Raw genomic sequence first — 7,915 nt, 5'->3', positions numbered from 1 at the left:
GTTGCAAAAGGTTTCAGCCAAAAGGAGGGAATTGACTACAATGAGATTTTCTCTCCGGTCGTGAAGCATAGCTCAATTCGCGTGCTACTAGCATTGGTTGCACAATTTGACTTGGAGCTTCAACAGCTTGATGTCAAAACTGCTTTCTTACACGGTGATCTAGAAGAGACAATCTATATGGATCAACCTGAAGGTTTCCTAGCTGAGGGAAAAGAAGATCACGTATGCCAACTAAAGAAGTCTTTGTATGGTTTGAAGCAATCCCCTAGACAGTGGTACAAGAGGTTTGATGCATTCATGACTACACATGAATTCTCAAGGAGTGCATTTGATAGTTGTGTGTATCACAAGAAGATGTCTGGTAACTCAATGATTTATTTACTGTTGTATGTTGATGATATGATTATTGCTACTAACAACATTACAGAGATAAATGCTTTGAAGAAACTGTTGAGTAAGGAATTTGACATGAAGGATTTATGAGTTGTAAAGAAAATCCTTGGTATGGAGATTTCAAGACAAGCAGTGTTGTACATATTTCTCGAAAGAGGTATATTGAAAGGGTTCCCGAGAGATTCAATATGCATACGTGCAAGCCTGTAAGTATACCATTAGCTCCTCATTTTAAACTTTCAAAGTTACAAATGCCTCAACCCGAGGATGGGGTGGAGCATATGTCAAAGATTCCTTATCTCAGTACAGTTGGTAGCATTATGTATGCTATGGTATGCACACATCCAGATATTGCTCAATCTGTAAGTGTGGTAAGTAGATACATGTCCAGCCCAGGAAAGAGGCATTGAGAAGCTGTCAAGTGGATATTGAGATATCTCAAAGGAGCTTCTGGTGTTGGTCTGACCTTTCAAAAAAGTAGAGGTATTTCAATTCTCGGTTATATAGATTCTGACTATGTAGGAGATCTTGACAGAAGAAGGTCCACAACTAGATACATCTTTACCCTCGTTGGCAGTGCCGTTAGTTGGAAGTCGACTCTGCAGTCGATTGTCGTTTTGTCTACGACAGAAGCGGAATACATGGCAGCAGCGGAGGCGGTGAAGGAAGCTATCTGGTTGAAAGGTTTAGTAGAGGAATTGAGTTTGGTTAAGCTGGAATCAACTCTTAGATGTGATAGTTAGAGTGCTATTCATCTAATGAAAAATCAGAGATTTCATGAGCGCACTAAACACATTGATGTCAGATTTCATTTTATTCGAGATATTGTTGAAGAGGGAACTATCAAGGTCGCGAAGGTTATCACAGACAATAATGTTGCAGACATGTTGACCAAGATAGTCCCGCTCGCTAAGTTTGCACACTGCAAGGATTTGGCGGGGATGTGCATCAACTGATGCAACTCCGAAGAGAACATTTGTTAGGTGGAGGTGGTATGTTCAACAATGGTTTGATTCTTCTTGTTTCTTACAATGGGGTTGCTCAGTAAGCTTAGAAGTTTTGGCCAAAGTTGTTCACACGCACGCTCGAAATGCAAACCAAGGTGGAGATAGAAAGTGTTGGTTTATGTTTAGTCAACAATGGCATGCCAATTGGAAGAGTTGGTGGAAAGAGTTGGTGTGGATGCTAGGAGGAAGCTTCCTCCTTTGATGTCACCCATGACATCAAGAGGAGGTAGTTTGATGTCACCAATGACATCAAGAGGAGGTCTTTACCTCTATAAATAGATGCACTCCTTCATTTGTAGAAACCATCCAAAAAAAATAATACAATACATTGTAGTGAGTAGAGAGTTAAGAGAGAAATTCTCTTAAGTGTAATTGGGAAATCTCCCATTCCTTTGTTAATATTAAAAATGCAACTGTTCTCTGGTGGACGTAGGATTATTTTGATCCGAACCACGTTAAATCTTGTGTTCTTTCTTTTACGTTTCCGCTAACAATATATATATATTTATATTCGACAGTAATGTATAAAAATATTATATATATATATATATATATATATATATATATATATATATATATATATATATATATATATATATATATATATATATAATATTTTTATACATTACTATCGAATATAAATAATTTCGTCTACAAGCTAAAAGTAATATTTGCCCAAATTTTTTTTAGGATGATCATGAACTATGGTGGAATAATTGGAATTTTTGAGTTTTACGATTCGAGTTATTGCAATGAAAATCTCTTCATAGAGAATACCTTAGGTACTTTTTAGTGGGTTTATTCAATGCGAACTTAAATTAATCGAGTTAATAGATTTATATAAATAACTAGGATTTTAGCCTCGTAGGGGTTAAGTGCACCCCACGAAAGTCTTATTTAAACAAAAAGGTAACATGTCATTTCTTCACCATTTTATGTCATTTACAGATAACGAAATTTTGATGACCCAAAGTTAGTTTAATAAAACCTTACTCACGTAAAATGTTTACATCCAAATAATACTACTTTATTATGGTTAATTGAGAAATTAAGATAAAAATATGTATTAATGAGCTATAATTTAGTGATAATCACGTATGTGCAAACATGTATTATCATCATAATTACTGACTCATCACCAGGTGGAGGATTGTTAATTTTTTTTTTTTTGTAATAAGCCATTAACAAACCAAATAATACACGTAAAGAGCACCTACAATCCATAGCCACCTTCTAGGAATTAAACTTCTTATTTTATGCAGGATAATGCATTGTCATTTAGGACTATTTAGCTCCTATAAAAGTACCTTTCTTTTTTCAATGTCCAAAAAGCCCTAAAAGTTTCTTCCCCCATCCTCTTCGCAGCATCAGTAACATTTTCTTTTTCTTCAATCTTCATTTTGTTTCCTTTACTTGCAACTTTTTCTGCTCTTTTTACCCTCCTGTATAAAGTTTTATGTATATATGTATATAAATAAAGCATCGTTTAGTCATCCTCTTTGTAGATGGAGTATTAGGCGAATATTTGCCATTTCAATATCAAATAATGCAATGAGATGACTTTTTGGGACTTGTGCCATTAAATTCTTCGATCCATAGGCCAAATAGCTAGGCACTACATATTTGCGCCAACATTCAAAGCATATGTCACTATTTATTGAGGGGCTATAGGATCGAGGGAAAACGAAAATTACTACTCCCTCCATAATAAGTCACTTTTAAAAAAATTTATTTTGGTCCAAAATAAGTGTTCTTTTACATAATTAAGAAAAGATTAATTTTATTTTTTCAGAATTTGCTCGTATATATTGGTGAAATACATAAAACGCCCTTTTAAGTTGTCTCGAACGATCATTTGAACACCTTAATCTGTCATATGACCAGGCAGACACCTCTGCTTGGTAGAAGTATATTCTCTTAAACCCCTTACGACATGAAAATTTTTGTGTGTTACACTTAAATCTAAGCATGTGAAGATCTTTAAAATTAGGTTTATCCCCCCCCCCCCCCACACACACACACAAAAAAAATCAATGTGGACCCCACCCCCTCCTCTAATTTTCTCCTCCATCTTCTGTCGTTCTCTGCCCAAATTATCTTCTTCATATACTCCCTCCATAATAAGTCACTTTTTAGCCTTTTTATTTTGATTTAAAATAAGTGTCCTTTTACATAATTAAAAAGAAATTAATTTTATTTTTTTAAAATTTTTCCTTATATATTTACATATCCCAACATGTCAAAGTAACAATATAATTTAGTCAGTATACCTTTTTTTTCTCTAGGAGTTGGTACTTTGTTAAGGGGATGCGAAAGGCCAAAAAGTCACTTATTGTGGAATGGAGAGAGTATATAAAAAATAGCTACTGGTTTCCTGTTTAACAAACCTCACTAGCTATTGTTTCGTGATATATATATATGGAAGATGTTGGTATCAGAGCTTCCAAGTCCAGTAGACTTTTCGGGTTTCCCGAAAGAAAAATCTCTCTCCTATAAACATGTAAGTTACATATCTTTATCTAAATTATGTTCCTAGATATTACCCCTGCTTCTTTTACAGTTTTATGTTATTCTGTATAGCTTTATGTTCATTATATTCGATTATTAGATATCACTTTTAGTATATGGTTAGCTTCCCAATTTCTTAACAATTCTGATGGATTAACCTGTAAATTCCTAGGAGAAACCGGTTAAGTAAAACCCGAAAATAATCAAGAAGAGTATAAGTATTTAACCGTGGCCGGGGTGAGGTTAAACAATTCTGATGGATTAACCTGTAATTTCTAGGAAAAACCGATTAAGTAAAACACGAAAATAATCAAGAGGGGTAAGCGTTCTTTATATATATATATATATATATATATATATATATATATATATATATAATTCTCTTTTTTCCATCTTTTCTCAGCTTTACAAGATTACATAAATAAATCATAGAGAAACATGGAGGAAGGGGGAAAGTTCACACTGTTACCTCAAAGTTTGATTAGCAAACACGTTATTTCTATTTCTAAGAAAGATTCCACTTAAAGTTTTATTAATTAATTTAAATAAATAAAAAATAATAAAGAAAAATATCAAATAGAGTCTCAACATTCTAGACCAATGAAAGTTTGAGAATATTATAGGATATTTCCAACTTGTAGTCATCATTTTACTTTTTGACAACATAATTAAGCATTTACTAATTATTTATGACTAAATTGAAAAAGGTGGTATGAAGAAAAAGATTAGACAATTTGAGGCAGCAGCCTAATTGGTGGACAAGTCATAGGAAATGACGATGGATTTTCACTTTTTCCTAAATGCACTCAATTATATATCTGAGAAAAAGGAAAGTTCTCAAATCAATGTCCTAATTTGCTTAATTAATGAAGTATTGAATTTTTTGCTTTAGGTTTCTTTCTCTTGATGTCTAAAGTGCTTCTTTTAGGAAGAGAAATAGACAAAAAGCAAACTTTGGTTACAATATTTGTCGTTATCTCTCTGCAAATCTTTTTAGGTTTAGATTTAGACCCAACTTCTATTCTCTCCATTTTAATCACAGATAAAGGATATACGTGCAGTGTGTGACTATCCTTCAACCTTTCTCTCATCTATCTGTTTCTAGAAATTTCATAAAAAGAAACCCTAAAATATTCTTATCAATATAATACACATGATCAATAAATCTATGCTTAAATATTACTCCCTCCTGTTCACAATAACGGATCAATTTATTTTTTTATTTTGGTTCAAAATAAGTGTCCAGTTATGTAATTAAGAAAGAATTCAATTTGTTTTTATAAAATAACTCCTATGTATGTTTTTACAAAAGAACCCCTATGTACATATCCCTAAAAAAAATTCTTACTCCTCACATTAAATGTTTAATTAGGGGTAGTTTAGTCATAATATGTATTTTTGTAAAGAATTTAGTATTTTTTTAATGAGCGTGCTAAAAGCAAATTTGTCACTTATTGTGAACCAGAGGGAGTAATCAATCTACGCTTATTTATGAGACAGCAAGAAGAAAGTATACCGTCACCTCCTTGTCACTTAAAAATAAAAAGGAGATACAAACTTAATTATTTCTAGATTTAACTTCAAACTGCTTTAACATGTCATGAAGGTTTGGCACAGTATACGCATAAAATCAGGGCTAATGAGCATCCCGATTTTTCGGTGGGACAAACGAAGCAAGGCTATGACTATATGGGATCGGAACCGAAGTTGGGAACTTCTCGTACTAATGTCCGAACAGAGTGCTCGCCATCGGGCTCAACAGAAAATACCCTCGAACCCGGTACGAGCTCCAGGACCTCGGAAAGCTCTACAAACGGTTGCACACGACTAACAGAGGGCCGTGATATCCGCACCCAATCGGATATCACGGCACGGATCTCGCCCGATGTCGGTGGCGTATCAGTAATTGACGTACAAGAAGGATTTTTACCCTTTTTAGAATTGTACTAGGGGTAAAACTCCATTATTATATAAAGGGAGGTTTTTATTCAATGAATACATTGTAACGCGCATATCAAGGCAATACAAACTTGTTTCTCTACTTTCTAGTGGTTGAAAAGTTCTTATTTTAATTATAGTTCTTCATATGCATTTGGCTCTGGATTGAGGGTTCGGTCAAGGGCAGAACAATTGTTAACCTTAAATCCGATCTCGGACAATCAACGTCATAACTGGTTTGGTTATTCATAGTATCTCTAATTCGTTTATCTAACATTCTTGACCATTTGTGTTGAATCAATCCATATATCTTTAAAACTATGTATAAATTCAATTATTATCCATTTTAAGGGTAAATAGACTCTTATTATAATAATGTTTCTAAGTTGAAAGCAAAGTGATATCTCCATAAGTAGGGGCGTAACGGTGTCACAAGACACCACTTCGTCAAATTCTTTTACTAGTTATGCATTAGAAAAATAAAAATATTGAGGATTGTTTACCCCTTAAATTTGATAACAATTAAATTTGTACGCGGTTTAAAGGATGAGTGGTTTAATATAACACAAAAGATCAAAGATCGGTAAATAGTTAAATTGACATGAGATAAAACGATCAAACCAAAGTGACGTAGTAATTAAGCCTTGTGTTTAGCCTAAATGCAGACGGTTGTTCTCGATTGAGTCCTCGAGATAGAGCTCGGATGCGAATAAACAAATGAACAATTGAAGAACACTTAGAATAATTGAGCCAAAGTAAATTTTATTCCCCTGATATGCATGCAAAGCAGTGCGAAAAACATTTGGGGTCTTCCTCTTTATATAGTAGAGGAGTCTAAACCCTAATACAAGTCTAAATAAGATAAAAATCTTTTCCTTCCTTTTCTCCAACGAAAATATGATCCGTAGTCAATACCGAGCATGATTCGCGTTGCAATATCCGACTGATGGAGGATATTTCGGCCCCCCCTTTTTTTCATTAACCGCCTTTCCTTCATCTGTGGTTGTTCATCTCACTCGAGCTTGATTATCCCCAGGTTTGGCCGTGCTTGAGACCCCATGTATTATTTGTCCGCTCTTGGTTCCGATCTATAGGTATCTTCGGTCTCACTCAGGCTTGTCACACCTCATTTTTCCGCTACACCCCCCACTAAGGGGCGTAAAGGGAGTTTTTCCAATTAAAGGACAATCGAAATGAGATTTATTTATTTATTTCAGAGTCGCCACTTGGGGGATTTATGGTGTCCCAAGTCACCGATTTTAATCCAGAGCAGAAACGTTTCCTTGCATGCAGACAGTTGCTATTACCACATTTTCTATCTAGCAAACAGAAGCAAATGATAGATTCTTCGAGCAGGTTACTATTGGCTCACTATGGAGCGTGATTGTATCAATTTCGTGCGGAAATGCCATCAGTGTCAGATACACGGAGATTTGATTCATTCTCCACCGACAGAATTGCATACAATGTCAGCACCATGGTCATTTGTTGCCTGGGGCATGGATGTCATTGGACCTATTGAACCGGCAGCTACCAACAGTCATAGGTTCATTCTGGTGACCATCGACTATTTCACTAAGTGGGTTGAAGCTAAAACTTTCAAGTCGGTAACCAAGAAGGCGGTGGTGGATTTTGTTCACTCCCATATCATCTGTAGATTTGGGGTCCCAAAAGTGATCATCACAGATAATGGTGAATCTTAACAGCAATTTGATGAAAGAGATATGTCAACAGTTTAAGATTGCACACCGCAATTCCACCCCATATCGTCCCAAGGCAAATGGAGAGGTCGAGGCAGCCAACAAGAACATAAAGAAGATACTAAGGAAGATGATAGAAGGATCCAAACAATGGAATGAGAAATTACCATTTGCATTGTTGGGTTATCGTACTACTGTTCGTACTTCAATAGGGGCAACTCCTCTTTCGGGAGAGCACCCGAGCCATACACTTACACCCCTCACCTTCAGCTCCCGACAGAAACTGAGAGGCCAGCAAAAGATCCGGAGCAGGACGAAGTGCTCCGTAAAGTGAAAAGCCTGGAGCAATCCTTCAGGAATATGCATGGA

General features: G+C 35.3%; 1 long non-coding RNA gene across 1 annotated transcript; it reads left to right on the top strand.

Annotated features, from left to right (window-relative positions):
* The first annotated feature begins 2,458 nt into the window (after positions 1-2,458).
* LOC138888992 (uncharacterized) lies at positions 2,459-5,929 on the top strand. The gene is made up of 3 exons (XR_011406523.1): positions 2,459-2,770; positions 3,686-3,900; positions 5,515-5,929. It is a non-coding gene; the product is annotated as an uncharacterized lncRNA (long non-coding RNA).
* Positions 5,930-7,915: the final 1,986 nt, after the last annotated feature.

This window comes from Nicotiana sylvestris, chromosome 4 (genome assembly GCF_000393655.2).
Source record: "Nicotiana sylvestris chromosome 4, ASM39365v2, whole genome shotgun sequence".
Classification (NCBI taxonomy): domain Eukaryota; kingdom Viridiplantae; phylum Streptophyta; class Magnoliopsida; order Solanales; family Solanaceae; genus Nicotiana; species Nicotiana sylvestris.
This window is presented reverse-complemented; position numbering and strand designations above follow the sequence as displayed.